The sequence below is a fragment of the Dama dama genome, chromosome 29 (assembly GCF_033118175.1).
Source record: "Dama dama isolate Ldn47 chromosome 29, ASM3311817v1, whole genome shotgun sequence".
NCBI lineage: Eukaryota > Metazoa > Chordata > Mammalia > Artiodactyla > Cervidae > Dama > Dama dama.
The window spans coordinates 39,572,726-39,592,372 of NC_083709.1; the positions used below are offsets into that span (position 1 = coordinate 39,572,726).

Below are 19,647 nucleotides of genomic sequence, written 5' to 3' on the forward strand. Positions count from 1 at the left end.
ACAAAAAGCTTTCTCTATCACCCTGGGAAATCTGGCCATCAGCCTACCTCCTACCTAGATCAATCTTCCCCATCTACCCCAGTCTTCTCCCACCCACCATATGCATACCTTAAAGCTGTAGTCTTGCCTGGAGCTAGTGTTGTGGAGACACAGAAAGTTGTATAAGGCAGTACTTGTTAACAGGGCTGCAACCTCCATGATCTCCAAGGTCCCCTAGGAATCCACAGATTGACCATCTGTCATTTAGGTAGTTCTGTTTTCATGTTCTGTAAAATGGGCACAAATATATTTTTATTACATAATTTAATAACTCCCAATATAATGCTGCTGCTGCTGCTAAGTTGCATCAGTCGTGTCCCATTCTATGTGACCCCATGGACTGCAGCCCACCAGGCTCCTGCATCTGTGGGAGTTTCCAGGCAAGAGTACTGGAGTGGGGTGCCATTGCCTTCTCTGCCCAATAAACTAATTGAGTACAATTATTTGAATGCCCTAAGGATGGGAGAGCCACACTGCTGTCAGTCTTGAAACTTCCTAATTTAAAGTCAGCCTATCTTACCAGTTTAAATTCAATCAATTTCTGGTCCTTCAAATAAAGAGCATAATTTTTAAAATTATAATTATCACTAATTACTATCACTAGTATGATGATGGTGATGATGGAGAGAAGGAGGAGATGGAGAAGAAGAAGAAGAGCCTATTATCTTACAAGCAATATCATAATTTAGGTGTCTACACTCTGTATCCATAATTTCACTTAATTGTGAAAATTCTAATAGGTTAAATATAATTGTGACATCCATTTCATAGTAAATCTGAGAATTCGAGAGGTTAAACTTACTTGTCCAAGACAACACAGTTAGAAAGTGGCAAAGCAGAGACTCTAAACCAAGAGTATCTGATGATGAATCTGTCTTCCTAATGACTATCCAGCCTCCCATAAAAATCATAAATTTGCCCTAATAATAATTAATACAGACAGTTCCTGTTAACCAGCCTCGAGGTTTTCCCAAGATCCGCCTCCTCAACGCCAAGCATCTGTGTCTGGCAGAGATGGTGTGAGACTGAGACAATCCTTCCAAGCCTCCAGAATAATCCAGAGTTTTGGCTGGACCTTTGAGCACACACTGAGACAGTGAGGAGCCAGACAAAAAGCAGACCATGGCGCTGAAACGGATTAATAAGGAACTTAGTGATTTGGCCCGTGACCCTCCAGCACGATCTTCTGAAGGTCCATTTGGGGATGATGTGTTTCACTGACAAGCCACAATTATGGGACCTAACGACAGCCCATATCAAGGCGCTGTATTCTTTTTGACAGTTCATTTTCCTACAGACTACCCATTCAAACCACCTCAGGTTGCATTTACAACAAGAATTTATTATCCAAATATTAACAGTAAAGGCAGCATTTGTCTCGATAGTCTAAGATCACAGTGGTCTCCTGCTTTACCTATTTCTAAAGTTCTTTTATCCATTTGTTCACTGTTATGTGATCCAAACCCAGATGACCCCCTAGTGCCAGAGATTGCATGGATCTGTAAAACAGGCAGAGATAAGTACAACAGAATATCTAGGGAATGGACTCAGAAGTATGCCATGTGATGCTTCCTTAAAGTCAGAATAACCTGCATTGAAGCTGGATTAAACTTTAAATTACTGTTCCTTTTTTGATTTTCTTATCCAGCTGCTCCCCTATCAGACCTTACCTTTTTTAATTTTATTTTTTGTTTACCTCCCTCCTTTTATTCACATGTTCATCTGAGAAGACTTAAGCTCTTCCAGCTTTAGACAATAACAGCTTTTAGAAACTGTAAAGTAGTTACAAGAGAAGAGTTGCCCAAAATTCAGAATAGTTAAAAAAATGGAGCATGTCTATTATGTGGCCAATGTCTTCACTCTAACTTGGTTATGAGACTAAAACCATTCCTCACTGCTCTAACATGCTGAAGAATCATCTGAGAGGGAGGGAGATGGATGCTGAGTTGTCAGATCAAAGGAAGCAGCATCATTCTAGCAGCATCCATTCTGGTTTAAGCCTTCCACTGTTAGGGATTTGAGGTTACATGATATACTTTACGCTCATAACTGATGTGCCTGGAGAATTGGTATTGAATTTATAACATCAGCAGGACAGAAAATGTGATGTATTTTATGCACGTCAGTAAAGGAATGAACTGTTCTTGTTCTACAGAGAATGGAAATTGGAAGTCAATCACTCTTTGTATTCCAAAATAGGGTCTCAAAACATTTTAAAACTTTCATTTAAATTGTTAGGAGGCTTGGAGCTATTAGTTAATCTATCTTCCAATACCCTGTTTAATATATCACTGAATAAATGATGCAAGTTGTCAAGGGATGAATGATCAACTAATAGCTCTGCTAGTAACTGATTTATTTTTCTTCAATAAAATTGCATAAACTAAAAAAAAAATTAATACAATCTGTATGTATTTTTCTCATTGCTTGAACATGTATTGTGTCAGTTGTATTAAGTACTTTCATATCTATACACAATGCTTTATTTAATCTTTATATCCCTTCAAGTTGGGATTTATTAACTGCACATATAGCCTTTTCTCTGCCCATAATGACATGTATTTAGGGGTTTTATTGAAATATATTTCCCTGATTAACTACCTCCATACATTTAAGAAATTGATAATTTTGAAACTTTCCAAGGAGAAGGGAACTGGTTAGATAGAGCAAAATGACAGAGAAATTCACCATAGGCCCTTTTCTACATTTTTAATTTTGAAGCAGATTTTTTAAATCATAAAACTAATGCTCTGGAATAATAGGAAAATGCATGGAAAAAATAATGGTTGATTATAAAAGTGAAATATTGTTAAAGGAGACAGTAAAATACAATGGTGGCAACATTAATGGGGAAGCTGGGTAGAAAAAGATCAAATGAAAGCATTCTAGCCATTACTGCAATTAAATTAGCAATAAATTATATTTTTTAGTTTGAACATATTTTTGAAACTATGAATCACATACACAAATAACTGACAAGTCAAGTGGAAATTATAAAATATACAGAATAAATAACAAAAGTTAAAATTGAAAAACTAGAAAGAAAATCTATAGAAGATAAAAGAGCAAAACAATCAGAAACAGAGCAAAACTGATAAACTAGTAAAGAGTCAACCGAATAAAGAAGCAAATTTTAGAGCAATTTATTTGCAAATGTCAATGCAATCAGAAAATAATTCAGTAAATCAACCAAGAAAAATAGTTTATAAAAATAACAAATTTTAGTAGTTAAAAGAAGCATGGTTCACATACAATGAACAATTTTATGTCAAGAAAACTTCAGACAATGGAAATGAAAGTTCTCTTCACAATACTTATTAATGTTGACTTAGAAAGAAATTCAGAAACCCTGAATAATCAACTACTAAACAATAAGTAGTCAAATCCTCTTGCCTTACCATGTGCCCTTGCAAGATAATCTGTTTCAGTATTTTTAATAAATCAAAAAAGAAAGAAGGAAAAGTGTGAAAGATAAGAAAGGGAGGTAAAGCTACCTAATTCATTTCATGAGACTAACGTTAAAAACAGGCAGTTGTAATAAATAATAAACTAACCTCACTTATGAATACAGACATAAACATGTTAATATAATAGTAAGACTCAACAGTAAACTCAGAATAATAACAATTTATCAGAATCATACAATATATATGATAATGATATGTGGGTGCATTCCTAGTCATGTCCAACTCTTTGTGACCCCATGGACTATAGCCTGCCAGGTTCCTCTCTCCATGAAATTTTCCATGCAAGAATACTGGCGTGCGTTGCCATTTCCTACTTCAGGGAATCTTCCTGATCAGGGATCGAACCCACATCTTTAGAGTCTCCTGCATTGGTAGACAGATTCTTTATCACTGGTTTATTTCAGCTATATAGCTGTTGCTGCTAAATTGCTTCACTTGGGTCTGACTCTGTGCAACCCCATAGATGGCAGCCCACCAGGCTCCTCTGTCCCTGGGATTCTCCAGGTAAGAGAGGTGCCTTTACATTATAAAATCAGTAACTGTGATTTGTATTAAGGGAGTAAAGGAAAAAATCTCAATTGTCTCTGATGCAAAAACAATCAGTTGATAATATTTTACACACATTCACAATAAAAATTCTCAGAAAACTAAGAGTAGACTTCCTTAGTCTAATAGAGAATATCACCAAAAATCCATGGCAAGCATCACATTTAACATAAAACAGGAAAAGATAAGGATGACCCTACAGCTATTCAGTAATATACTGAAATTTCTAACCAAAATGAAAAGACATAGAAAAGTAAAGATAAGATGCATTATTTGTAGACAACATGAATGTCTGCCTAGAAAATTCAAGAAAATCTATAGATATTAATAGAATTTGTAAGTTCAACAAAATTGTTGGATATAAGATTAGCAGACAAAATCAATGATGCTTCTAATCACTATCACTAACCAAATAGAAAATTTAATAGAAAAAAAATCTCATTTATCATAACAACAAAAACATAATATGTTAAAAATAAATACAATAAAATATATGCCTGATTTTAATGTGGAAATTACAAAATGTTGTAGAAAGAGATTAAAAAGCCTGGAATTAATAGCAAGAAATGATGGGCAGAAATAATTGGCATCTTATGACAAATACATACAAATTCTAATAAAAATTATTAGACAATCTATCTTGGCACTTGACACACTTTTACTGAAAGTTTTATGGAGGTAAAGCCTAAAGGCTAGCCAAATACACTTTGACAAGTGGAACATTTACATTGAGACATACAAATCTATACTGTTTAATAAATAGTACTCTCAGTACTATACAAACAAATGGGTCAATGAAACAGTAGAAAGCTTAAAATTACCAAGGAGGCTTAATATATGATGAAAATGTTACAAATCAGTAGAGGAAACACAGATATAGCAATACACAGTACTGGAACTATCGGGTTGCCATATAGATTAAAAAATAAGAGTAACTCTCTATTACAAAAAGCAAAACAAAAATGCTTCAAGTGAAAAAAAACAACTAAATGTAAAGATACATACACATTTTTTAAAACCACAGGAGGAAAATTATCTTAGTAATTTGGATCAAGGAATGGTTTATTAACCAAGATACAAAAAAACCAAAAACCTTAAAGAAAAGATTGGTATACATAAAAATTTATGACGTCTAAACTGAAAACTACCCAGGATATAATGATAAACTTAAAAATGTGACAGATGAATCATATTTAGTATCTATACCACATGGTGACTACAATAAGAAGACCAAAACAATAAAAAGACAAATAGGAAAATGATCAATTCAGAGAAAAGAAAACCCAAAGCCTAGAAATACAAAATATTCATCTTCTCTAGTAATCAAAAAATACATATTTAAGCATGACGCATTTCATATTCATCAGATTGACATGGAATTCAAAGTTGACAATACATAGTATTGATGAATTTGTTGAAATTGGAAGCTATCATACATTGCATGAAAAATACGAATAATTCAACCATTTAAATATAACTGAATCACTCTGTTGTACAGCAAAGATTGGTACAACACTGTAAATCAACTACACCTCAATTAAATAAAAGGAAATTTATCAATATCTAGTAAAGGTGAAAAACAAATTCCCTATGACCTAGCAATTTGGCTTCTAGGTAAATATTCTCCATAAACAAGGAAATAAGCCCAAGAAGGTCGAGAAGGGAAGACTAAAGGAAATCGGTCCTGAACATTCATTGGAAGGAGTGATGCTGAAGCTGAAGCTCCAATACTTTGGCCACCTGATGTGAAGAACTGACTCATTGGAAAAGACTCTGATGCTAGGAATAAGGGGATGACAGAGGATGAGATGGTTGGATGGCATCACCAAATTTATGAACATGAATTTGAGCAAACTTTGGGAGTTGGTGATGGACAGGGAAGCCTGGCATGCTGCAGTCCATGGAGTCGCAAAGAGTTGGAAATGACTGAGCAACTAAACTGAACTGACTGACCTCAGGAAGGTCCCCTGGAGGAGGGAATGGCTGCCCATTTCTGTATTCTTGCATGGTGAATTCCATGAACAGAAAAACCTAGCAGGCTACAGTCCATGGGATCACAAATAGGCGGACACAGTTGAGCAACTTATACTTTCACTTTCACATTTGTGTAATGTTGTTTATAATAGTACATCTTGGAAATGCTTCAAATCTCCAATGTTACAAGCCAGGATAAATAAATTTAATCACAATTAAAGTGAATAGCTGAGGAAAGAAGAGAAGCAAAAGGCAAGGAGAATAGGAAAGATACATCCATCTGAATGCAGAGTTCCAAAGAATAGCAAGGAGAAATAAGAAAGACTTCCTCAATGATCAGTGCGGAGAAATAGAGGAAAGCAATAGAATGGGAAAGACTAGAGATCTCTTCAAGAAAATACAAGATACCAAGGGAACATTTCATGCAAAGATGGGCACAAAAAGGACAGAAACATTATGAACCTAACAGAAGCAGAAGATATTAAGAAGTGACAAGAATACACAGAAAAACTATATAAAAAAGATCTTAATGACTCGGATAACCACAAATGTGTGGTCTTTCACCTAGAGCCAGACATCCTGGAATGTGAAGTCAAGTGGGTCTTAAGAACCATCATTATGAACAAAACTAGTTGGAGATGATGCAATTCCAGCTGAGCTATTTAAAATTCTAAAAGATGATGCTGTTAAAGTGCTATACTCAATATGTCAGCAAATTTGGAAAACTCAGCAGGGGCCACAGGACTGGGAAAGGCCCAGTTTCATTCCAATCCCAAACAAAGACAAAGACAAAGAATCTTCTAACTACTGCACAGTTGCACTCATCTCACATGCTAGCAAAGTTATGCTTAAAATTCTCCAAGCTAGGCTTCAACAGTAAGTGAACCAAGAACTTCCAGATGTTCAAGCTGGATTTAGAAAAGGCAGAGGAACCATAGATCAAATTCCCAATATCTGTTGGATCATAGAAAAAGCTAGAGCACTCCAGAAAAACATCTACTTCTGCTTCATTGACTACACTAATGCCTTTGACTTTAGTATGGATCACAACAAACTGAGGAAAATTATTCAAGAGATGGAAATACCAGACCACCTTACCTGCCTCCTGAGAAATCTGTATGCAGGTCAAGGAGCACCAGTTATAACTGGACATGGAACAACAGACTCTTTGGAAATTGGGAAAGGAATATGTCAAGGCTGTATATTGTTACCCTGCTTATTTAACTTGTATGCAGAGTACATAAAAAAACTAGAGATCATGGCATCTGGTCCCATCACATCATGGCAAATAGATGGAGAAACAATGGAAACAGTGACAGACTTTATTTTCTTGGACTCAAAATCACTGTAAATGGAGACTACAACCAAGAAATTAAAAGGTGCTTGCCCCTTGGAAGAAAAGCTATGACCAACCTAGATTGCATATTAAAAAACAGAGACAACAATTTGCCAACAAGGCTCCATATAATGAAAGCTATAGTTTTTCCAGTAGTCATGTATGGCTTATGAGAGTTGCACCATATAGAAAGCTGAGAACCGAAGAACTGATGCTTTTGAATCGTGGTATTAGAGAAGACTCTTGAGAGTCCTTTGGACTGCAAGGAGGTCAAACCAGTCAAACCTTAAGGAAATCAACCCTGAATATTCTTTGGAAGGGCTGATGCTGAAGCTGAAGCTCCAATACTTTGGCCATCTGATGTGAAGAGCTGACTCATTAGAAAAGATCTGATGCTAGGGAAGACTGAAGGCAGAAAGTGAAGGGCATGACAGAGGATGAGATGGTTGGATGGCATCACCATCTCGATGGACATGAGTTTGAGCAATTTCCGGGAGTTGATGATGGACAGGAAAGCCTGTTGTGCTGCAGTCCATTGGGTCCCAAAGAGTCGGACATGACTGAGCCACTGAACTGAACTGAAAGTGAATAAGCAATTCACATCTCAAAATATAGATGTTTATAGGATGAAATATATGTGAATATATGAAAAGAGAACCTGGGTGTGTTTTGAATTCATGACAGGATTAGCTTTGGGGGCAGGTCAAGAATTTTTCTCTACAACGGGAGAAGAAAGGTTTCATCTTTGTAATGGTGAATCACTTAGATTAAAGCAAAATGGCAAAAATATCATCATTTGCTAATTCTGGGTATGAATAATGGAGTATTAGATTATGCCCTCCAGAAAGAAAGTGGAAAATTGATATCTTCTTCTGGATTTCATATACTTAATTCTTATTTTGCAACAGCTCTCGTTCTTCTGAAGAGCAATTTTAGCATTTTGTTTTTTAAATCAGTTCAGTTCAGTTCAGTCACTCAGTCCCACTTTGTGACCCCATGAACCACAGCACTCCAGGCCTCCCTAACCATCACCAACTCCCGGAGTCCACCCAAATCCATGTCCATCAAGTGAATGATGCCATCCAACCATCTCATCCTCTGTCGTCCCCTTCTCCTCCTGCCCTCAATCTTTCCCAGCATCAGGGTCTTTTCCAATGAGTCAGCACTTCACATCAGGTGGCCAAAGTATTGGAGTTCCAGCCTCAACATCAGTCCTTCCAGTGAACACCCAGGACTGATCTCCTTTAGGATGGACTGGTTGGATCTCCTTGCAGTCCAAGGGACTCTCAAGAGTCTTCTCCAACACCACAGTTCAAAAGCATCAATTCTTTGGTGCTCAGCTTTCTTCACACACAGTCCAACTCTCACATCCATACATGACCACTGGAAAAACCATAGCCTTGACTAGACAGACCTTTGTTGGCAAAGGAATGTCTCTGCTTTTTAATATGCTGTCTAGATTGGTCATAACTTTCCTTCTAAATTTAAATTAATTTTGTTGAGACATAGAGGCTAATCCTAGAGATAACTGAAGAAATAGAGGCTGCAAGTCATCAGTTAGAAATTAATATTAAACATTTCACTCTAGCTTTTGGAAGTTTAGTATAATAAAAAAAATAAATGTGCTAAGCATATATTTAGGATCTATTCTTTCATACCTATAGTGATAAAGCCTTTTCCTATGTCTATATTAATACAAAAATAGTAATGTAAACTGCACTACAACCACATATTTTGCTGTTTACATGAAGCTTATCATTTAATTCTCATAACATCCTATAAAAGTACACTTTCATCACAGTCTTAAAGATGAGAAAACTATTCACATCTGTGAAATGAAGATGCTAATAGCTTGTTTATAGATTTGTTGTAAAGATTGAATTGATGTATATAATAGTAGTTACACATGGTAAGTTATTTATATTACTGACTTGAAACAAGGAAATAAGATTTAAAGAAGTAAAAAACATGCCTGAATGCACAATACTAGTCAAACTAGTGAGGAGTGGGATTAGGAGCAATCAGGACTCATTGACTATGCCTATACACTCTTAGGAAGATCACAGTTAACCTCTTTGCTCTCTTAGTGCATAACAATGAAATAACAACGTTTATTACTCTCACAAAGACCAACTATTTCATTTAAAAATATACATAATGTTGGTGAGGTTTACAGAAGCTAGCCACTCATTGTAAGGAGTATAAATTGGTATGATTTCTGGCATGGGAAATTTAACAATCTCTACCCAGATATAAAACTCACATATCTTTTGACCCAGTAATTCCCCTTCTCATTTTCAGCTTTTATTGAATAGCAAATGCACAAAGATACTGACTACATCATCGTAGTACTAAAAAGACTAGAAAGAAACATCAATGTCATCAGTGACGGATTGTTTTTAAAATATGGTACATTCATGCAACAGAATACTCTAACCACTAAAAAGAATAAAACAGACCTATGATCCTGATATGAAATTATTTCTATTGTATTTCACAAACTTTTAAAAAGCAAAATGAGAAAGAAAATATAAAGCATACTAGCATTTGTATGAAAATCATAAATATGCTTATCTATATATGTGTGTATGTGTGTGCGTATGTGCTCAGTCAAGTTTGACTCTTTCGGACCCTTTGGACTGTCCCATGAGATTTCTCTTCTGTCCATGAAATTTCTCAGGAAAGTCTCCTCTGTCCAGGAAGTTTCCAGGCAAGGATACTGGAGTGGGTTGCCATTTCCTTCTCCTTAATATACATATATATCTTTTATCTATAAAATGCACATAAGAAACTAAGTATAGGCGTGTCCTCTGAGGTGAAGAACCACACAAACAGAAATCAAGGATGGGAGGAAAATGCACTTTTAATACTACACTTTTTTTTATTACTTTCAGTGTTTACCATGTGCTGAGTCAGCTACCCAACGCCCAAAGTCAGGGGCCGCGGCGGAGAGGAGCCACCCCACGTCCAAGGAGCGGCTGCTGCGCGGGCGCAGGAGGGCCGAGAGGAGCTGCTCCACGTTCACGGTCAGGGGGGCGGCCGTGAGGTGACGCCCCTCGTCCAAGGTAAGGAGCAGAGGCTGCGCTTTGCTGGAGCAGCCGTGAAGAGATACCCCACGTCCGAGGTAAGAGAAACCCAAGTAAGACGGTAGGTGTTGCGAGAGGGCATCAGAGGGCAGACACTCTGAAACCACAATCACAGAAAACCAGCCAATCTGATCACAGGACCACAGCCTTGTCTAACTCAATGAAACTAAGCCATGCCGTGTGGGGCCACCCAAGACGGATGGGTCATGGTGGAGAGGTCTGACAGAATGTGGTCCACTAGAGAAGGGAATGGCAAACACTTCAGTATTCTTGCCTTGAGAACCCCATGAACAGTATGAAAAGGCAAAAAGATAGGATACTGAAAGAGGAACTCCCCAGGTCAGTAGGTGCCCAATATGCTACTGGAGATCAGTGGAGAAATAACTCCAGAAAGAATGAAGGGATGGAGCCAAAGCAAAAACAATACCCAGTTGAGGATGGGACTGGTGATAGAAGCAAGGTCTGATGCTGTAAAGGGCAATATTGCATAGGAACCTGGAATGTTAGGTCCATGAATCAAGGCAAATTGGAAGTGGTCAAAGAGGAGATGGCAAGAGTGAACGTCGACATTCTAGGAATCAGCGAACTAAAATGGACTGGAATGGGTGAATTTAACTCAGATGACCATTATATCTACTACTGTGGGTAGGAATCCCTTAGAAGAAATGGAGTAGCTATCATAGTCAACAAAAGGGTCCAAAATGCACTACTTGAATGCAATCTCAAAAACGACAGAATGATCTCTGCTTGTTTCCAAGGCAAACCATTCAATGTCATGGTAATTCAAGCCTATGCCCCAACCAGTAATGCTGAAGAAGCTGAAGTTGAACGGTTATATGAAGACCTACAAGACCTTTTAGAACTAACACCCAAAAAAGATGCCCTTTTCATTATAGGGGACTGGAATGCAAAAGTAGGAAGTCAAGAAACACCTGGAGTAACAGGCAAATTTGGCCTTGGAGTACAGAATGGAGCAGGGCAAATGCTAATAGAGTTTTGCCAAGAGAATGCACTGGTCATAGCAAACACCCTCTTCCAACAACACAAGAGAAGACTCTACACATGGACGTCACCAGATGGTCAACACCGAAATCAGATTGATTATATTCTTTGCAGCCAAAGATGGAGAAGCTCTGTACAGTCAGCAAAAACAAGACCAGAAGCCAACTGTGGCTCAGATCATGAACTCCTTATTGCCAAATTAAGACTGAAATTGAAGAAAGTAGGGAAAACCATTTAGGTATGACCTAAATCAAATCCGTTATGACTATACAGTGGAAGTGAGAAATAGATTTAAGGGACTAGATATGACAGATAGAGTGCCTGATGAACTATGGACAGAAGTTCATAACACTGTACAGGAGATCAAGACCATCCCCATGGAAAAGAAATGCAAAAGGCAAAATGGCTATCTGAGGACGGCTTACAAATAGCTGTGAAAAGAAGAGAGGTGAAAGGCAAAGGAGAAAAGGAAAGATACACCCATTTGAATGCAGAGTTCCAAAGAAGAGCAAGGAGAGAAAAGAAAGCCTTCCTCAATGATCAGTGCAAAGAAATAGAGGAAAACAACAGAATGGGAAAGACTAGAAGTCTCTTCAAGAAAATTAGAGATAGCAAGGGAACTTTTCATGCAAAGACAGGCTCAATAAAGGACAGAAATGGTAGGGACCTAACAGAAGCAGAAGACATTAAGAAGAGGTAGCAAGAATACACGGAAGAACTGTACAAAATAGATCTTCATGACCCAGATAATCACAAAGGTGTGATCGCTCACCTAGAGCCAAACATTCTCAAATGTGAAGTCAAGTGAGCCTTAGGAGGCATCACTATGAACAAAGCTAGTGGAGGTGATGAAATTCCAGTTGAGTTATTTCAAATCCCATCCTGAAAGATAATGCTGTGAAAGTGCTACACTGAATATGCCAGCAAATTTGGAAAACTCAGCAGTGGCCACAGGAGTGGAAAAGGTCAGTTTTCATTCCAATCCCAAAAAAAGGCGATGCCAAAGAATGCTCAAACTACTGCACAATTGCACTCATCTCACATGCTGCTAGTAAAGTAATGCTCAAAATTTTCCAAGTCAGGCTTCAGCAATACATGAACCGTGAACTTCCAGATGTTCAAGCTGGTTTTAGAAAAGGCAGAGGAACCAGAGCTCAAATTGCCAACATCTGCTGGATCATCAAAAAAGCAAGAGAGTTCCAGAAAAACATCTATTTCTGCTCTATTGACTATGCCAAAGCTTTTGACTGTGTGGATCACAATAAACTGTGGAAAATTCTGAAAGAGATGGGAATACCAGAGCACCTGACCTGCCTCTTGAAAATCCTATATGCAGGTTAGGAAGCAACAGTTAGAACTGGACATGGAACATAAGACTGATTCCAAATAGGAAAAAGAGTACGTCAAGGCTGTATATATTGTCACCCTGCTTATTTAACTTATATCCAGAGTGCATCATGAGAATCGCTGGGCTGGATGGAGCACAAGCTGGAATCAAGATTGCTGGGAGAAATATCAATAACCTTAGATATACAGATGACACCACCCTTATGGCAGAAAGTGAAGAGGAACTAAAAAACGTCTTGATGAAAGTGAAAGAGGAGAGTGAAAAAGTTGGCTTAAAGCTTAACATTCAGAAAACTAAGATCATGGCATCTGGTTCTATCACTTCATGGCAAATAGATGGAGAAACAGTGGAAACACTGGCAGACTTTATTTTTTTGGACTCCAAAATCACTGCAGACAGTGATGCAGCCATGAAATTAAAAGATGCTTACTCCTTGGAAGGAAAGTTATGACCAACCTAGATAGCATATTAAAAAGCAGAGACATCACTTTGCCAACAAAGGTCCATATAGTCAAGGCTATGGTTTTTCCAGTGGTCATGTATGGATGTGAGATTTGGACTATAAAGAAAGCTGAGCGCCAAAAAATTGATGCTTTTGAAACGTGGTGTTGGAGAATACTCTTGAGAGTCCCTTGGACTGCAGGGAGATCCAACCAGTCCATCCTAAAGGAGATCAGTCCTGGGTGTTCATTGGAAGGACTGATGCTGAAGCTGAAACTCCAATACTTTGGCCATCTGATGCAAAGAGTTGACTCATTGGGAAAAACCCTGATGCTGGGAGGGATAGGGGGCAGGAGGAGAAGGGGACAACAGAGGATGAGATGCTGGATGGCATCACTGACTCGATGGGCATGAGTTTGAGTAAACTCCGGGAGCTGGTGATGGACAGGGAGGCCTGGCGTGCTGCGATTCATGGGGTCGTGAAGAGTTGGACATGACTGAGCGACTCAACTGAACTGAGTCAACTGTGTGCAATATTTAAAACATAAAACAACAACAACCACTCATGCACAATTCCACATAGTATCATTATCTGTTTAAATGCTATGTGGAAATACTCTGTATCTAAAGTCAGCACTGCTCTGTTTCCTTTCCCAAAGTAAGACTGGAAAATACTGGCAATGTATTGAGTTTGTCTCTAATGAGGTTGGGGGAAGTTGCTTGGAGCTGGGGTAACCCAGGAAGGTGGAGCAAAAAGGGATAGAGCTTTTCCTGTATAAAAGAAGACATGAATGGGGAGAACAATGAAATCTCCCAGGAATTTGTTTCAACTTTAGCCTAGAGCTTAGATAGCTTAAAAAAAAAAAATGAAGGGACAGATAGCAACATTGCAACTTGACACTGGTGCGGCACCAGGCCTGGAAATAGCATCTGGGTAAAAGTGAACAAGTGAAGGTATCCTCATGGAGAGCCTTCTTTCATGACTTGTAGCAGGTCTTTATGTTTCCAGATGGTTTCAACAAAAATACCAGACATTCTTGAGAAATCTAGAGCTAGGAGCTCAAAAACCAGAGGGCTTTAAACTGGACACCAAATAGCCTTATTTGCAGCACCTGATATCATGGAGGACAAAATCAAAGGCCAAGGAGAATTTTGTGAGCATCCCAGCTTCCTTTGTTCTGCTTCAAGTGAAAGGGATGAGAGTGGGTGGCATAGAGTTGATGTTTCAGAACCCTAGATGATAAGGGTCAACTGCAGAAGGGGTACTTGATACCATCTGACACCTATGCTGGCATGGCTTAGGGAAACAGTGCTTTCCATAATTAAACCATCTTCCATAATAAAGCATGCAATATCAATCATATATTTCTTTCTTACTGCTTTTAAACTTGCCACCACAAGAAAAAAAATAAGAATTTCTGGAGTAGAGAACAGAGATATCACACCTTAATTTGGAAGTCAGAGAAAGATCAATGATAAATAATTATGATAGGACTGTTGGGCATTTGACTGTTCCTAGAAAGTAAAAGGGCTTCCCAGGTAGTACAGTGGTAACGTATTCTCCTGCCAATGCAGGAGTTGCAAAAGACACGGATTTGATCCCTGGGTCAGGAAGATCCCCTGGAGCAGGAAATGGCAACCCGCTCCAGTATTCTTGCTTGGAAAATTGCCTGGATAGAGGAACCTGGCAGATGACAATCCACGGGGTCACAAAGAGTCAGACACAACTGAGCAACTGACCACACACAGAGACAGTAACAGTTAAACATACTGTTTACACCAGTCCTGGAATATGTGATACGTTTTGCACGTACATGATATATATTGTATAGAAACCTGATCTTTGGTGAAATCCTACAAAGATTTCATTTTGTCATTATGAGAAAAAGCCAACCATAAAGCATAAAGGAGGGCTGAGGAGAAGAATGAAAAGCAAGTTAACAAAGGCATTCTTAGAGCTGGGGGAAAGTAGTTTGTAAAAATAAAGCTTAAGTAAACAAACAACTTTAAAGACCAAGCTTTTAATTTTCCTGGTAACTTAAAATATTTGCTGATGAAATGCATGTCAGTTGATTTTTCTTCCTTTTCTTTACAAATAATCTGGTTGATCTTCATCATTTTCCATCATTTCTTAAAACTTATGTGACGACAGTTTCTCAGGCTCACTTTATTGTTGCTTGGGAATTTTCTTGATTTATATTCACTTTTCAAAGAAATTAAAGAAACTTTCCAAGAATTATCCCAGACCCTAACTTATTGAACCATCTGCTAAATAAATTTCACTTATCAAGATCCTCTGTTTATTCTTTTATGATGCTACACTGAGTTGATCAGATTTATTATTTTTCTCAGAGAAACACAAACAGAATTTTAACAGATGTTCCCATGTTTTAATTTTCAGAGTTTGCAATCCCCACTTGACTTTAATGATTTCATTCAATAATCCTGGCATGTACTGGATATTGCATGTTCTCATGCTTGGTTTTTCAGCTCTAAACCACAAGAGTACTGGAAAGGAAAGTCTGTGAATCAAGTTGAATGTGGGAATGGAATTCTCAAAGGCCAGTGTATTCAGAGTGAGGGAACAGCCCCTTAAGTGGGGAGTGGGAACTGAGGAGAGACAGTAGACAAGAAAACACTTCAAAAAGTAAACTGTCCACTTGGAGTTTAGCAACTTGCCCCTTCTCAAACAACTTCTAAAATCTCTTTGACAACTATAACTATCTTTGATTATAAATAATGACATTTTGTCTTTACTAGGAATTTGCCTGATAAAATCTGAAATGTATATGTATAGTTTAGTAATTACAGATTCTATTCTTAAGTCAGACCAAGTCAGATAGTCATCTAGAAGTGCAGATAGAATCTTTGTAGTCTTACTTCTGTTTCCTTTTTAAAAATTTTTTGTGCCTTTTCAAGGTTACTTTCCATTTACAGTTACTACAAAATACTACCTGTATTTCCCATGTTGTACAATACTTCCTTGAGCTGATCTTACAACCAAGAGTTTGTAGCTCCCAGTCCCCCACTCCTACATTACCACTTCCCCCAGTAGCTACTAGTTTGTTCTCTAGATGTGAGTCACTTCTTTTACATTACAGTCACTAGCTTGTTGTATTTTTCAGATTCCACAAATAAGTAGTATTTATCTTAGTCTGATTTATTTCACTTAGCATGGTGCCAACTTCTGTTTTCAATGTCAGACTCTTCAAGTAGAACTAAACAGCCTGTATTTCCTTATATCAATGACTCAGTATTATATCAGTTTTTATTCTAATGTTTTGAGGGCGTGGCACCAAATTTATAAGCACTATTAAAAACTTAAATAAAATATTTGTATCCCTACAGGATTTTTGTGCTCAGGATTCTGCTGTGATGGAACTGATTTATGGGAATCAAAATTAAAATTCATGCTTGAAATAGTATGGTACAGCATGGTATAACAGGTATAAAATATTGGAATTATCAATTGCTATAAATTGATGTTCTAGAGTTTATGATCTAATATACATTACAGTAATCACCTAGGAAAGGTTTTTATTGCATAGGCTTTCAAGCTATTGCCACATTCTGAATCCAAGATTGATAGAATTAGAAGCACAGTTGAAAGAATACAGTAATGTTTTCTAGAGTAAAAAAATGAAGGAAGGAGAGAAGACACTCTAATCACTTCATATCTTCTTCTCTCTGCTTCAGACTTAATTCTTAGATACACTGTGGTCTGCTTTATTCTTTCCTTGTTTCATTTTTCTTTGTCAATCCCACCACTCCTACTGTATCCCACCAAAACACGGTACCTTGAAAACTTGGATAAGCAACTTGATTCTGAACTTCAAACTGAAAAACACACAAAAAGACTTTGGAAGATAAAGGGCTTCTAAGACTTTCAGTCATTCAAAGCAATTTGTGCTTAATCGAAATGTATATTTAAGTGTTACTTTTTTCATCTATTATTTGAGATGACCTGCAGTTGTTGCTGTTTAGTTTTTAAGTCATTTCCAACTTTGCAACCCTATGGACTGCAGTATGCAAAGCTCCTCTGTCCTCCACTATCTCCCAGAGTTTGCTCAAATTCATGTCCATTGAGTTGGAAATGCTATCTAACGATATCAAACTCTGTTGCCCCCTTCTCTTTTTGCCCTCAATCCCAGCATCAGCGTCTTTTCCAATGAGTCAGCTCTTCGCATCAGGTGGTTAAAGTATTAGAGCTTCAACTTCAGCTTCAGTCCTTTCAAAGAATATTCAGAGTTGATTTCCTTTAGGATTGACTAATTTGATCTCCTTGAAGTCCAAGAGACTCTCAAGAGTTTTCTTCAGCATGACATTTTGAAAGCATCAGTTCTTTGTCACTCAGCCCTCTTTATGGTCCAACTCTCACATCCATACGTTACTGCTGGAAAAGCCACAGCTTTTTCCACAGTTGGAAAAACCATGGTAAACCAACACTTTACCATGTTGGCAAAGTGATGTCTTTGATTTTTAATACGCTATCTAGGTTTGCCATACCTTTCCTCCAAGGAGCGAGAATCTTTTGACTTCATGGCTGCGATCATTGTCTGCAGTGATTTTGGAGCTCAAGAATATAAAAATCTATCACTGCTCCCACTTTTGTCCCTTCTATTTGCCATGAAGTGATTGGACCAGATGCCATGATCTAAGTTTTTTGAATGTTGAGTTTCAAGCCAGTTTTTTCACTTTCTTCTTTCACCTTCCTTAAGAGACTCTTTAGTTCATCTTCACGTTCTGCCATTAGAGTTATATCATCAACATATCTAAGGTTGTGGATATTTCTCCCACCAATCTTGATTCCAACTTGTAATTCATCCAGGCCAGATTTTTGCATGATGTATTCTGCATATAAGTTCAATAAGCAGGGTAACAATATACAACCTTGTTGTACTCCTATCCTAATTTGAAACTAGTCAGTTTTCCTATGTTTGGCTCTGACCATTGCTTCTTGACCTGCATACAGGTTTCTCAGGAGACAGGTAAGGTAGTCTGGTACTATCATCTCCTGAAGCATTTTCCACAGTTTGTTGTGATCTGCATAGCCAAAGGGTTTAACATAATCAATGAAGCATTTATGTTTTTCTGGAACTCCCTTTCTTTCTCCATGATGCAACAAATGTTGGTAATTTGATCTCTGGTTCCTCTGCCTTTTTTGAATCCAACTTGTACAACTTTTACATCTGGAATTTCTCAGTTCACATATTACTGAAACCTAGCTTGAAGGATTTTGAGCGTAACCTTGCTAATATGAGAAATGAGCACAATTGTATGTTAGTTTGAACATTCTTTGGCATTTCCCTTCTTTGGGATTGGAATCAAAACTGACCTTTTCCAGTCCTGTGGCTGCTACTGATATATTAACTGCAGAACTTTAAGAGCATCATCTTTTAGATTTTCCAGTAGCTTAGCTGCAATTTCATCAACTCTACTAGCTTTGTTCTTCATACTGCTTCCTAAGGTCCACTTGACTTCACACTCCAGAACATTTGGTTCTAGGTAAGTGGCCACACCATTGTAGTTATTCAGGTCATTAAGACCTTTTTGTATAGTTCTGCTGTGTATTCTTGCCACCTCTTCTTAATGTCTTCTGTTTCTGTCAGGTCCTTACTCTTTCTGTCCTTTTTCATGACCAGTCTTGCATGAAATGTTCTCTTGGTATTTCCAATTTTCTTGAAGAGATCTCTAATCTTTCTCATTTTATTGTTTTTCTCTATTTCTTTGCATTGTTCATTTAAAGGTCTTCTATCCCTCCTTGCTGTTCTTTGGAACTCTGCATTCAGTGGAGTGTATCCCATTCTCCATTGCCTTTCACTTCTCGACTTTTCTCAGCTATTTGTAAGGCCTCCTCAAACAACCACTTTGCCTCCTTGCATTTCTTTTTCTTGGGGATGGTGTAGGTCACTGCCTCCTGTAAAATGTTACAAACCTCCATCCATGGTTCTTCAGGTACTCTGTCTACCAAATCTAATTTCTTGAATCTATTCATCACTGCCACTGTATAATCATATGGGATTAGACATAGATCATACCTGAATGGCCTTGTGGTTTTCCCAATTGTCTTCAATTTAGGCCTGAATTTTGCAATAAGAAGTACATTATCTGAGCCATAGTCAGGTGCAGGTCTTGTTTCTGCTGACTGTATAGAGCTTCTCCAGCTTTGACTGCAAAGAACATAATCAATCTGATTTTGGTATTATCTGATGATGCCCATGAGTAGAGTTGTCTCTTGGGTTGTATAAAAGGGTATTTGCTATGATCAGCATGTTCTCCTGACAAAACTGTTAGCCTGTGCCCTGCTACATTTTGTACTCCAAGGCCAGACTTGCCTGTTATGCCTGGTATCTCTTGGATTCCTACTTTTCCATACCAATCCCCTATGATGAAAAGGATATTTGGGGC

The 19,647-nt window shown here is 37.8% G+C and overlaps 1 pseudogene; it reads left to right on the top strand.

The window, feature by feature from the left end:
• The first annotated feature begins 1,161 nt into the window (after positions 1-1,161).
• LOC133048683 (ubiquitin-conjugating enzyme E2 D3-like) lies at positions 1,162-1,605 on the top strand (annotated as a pseudogene).
• Positions 1,606-19,647: the final 18,042 nt, after the last annotated feature.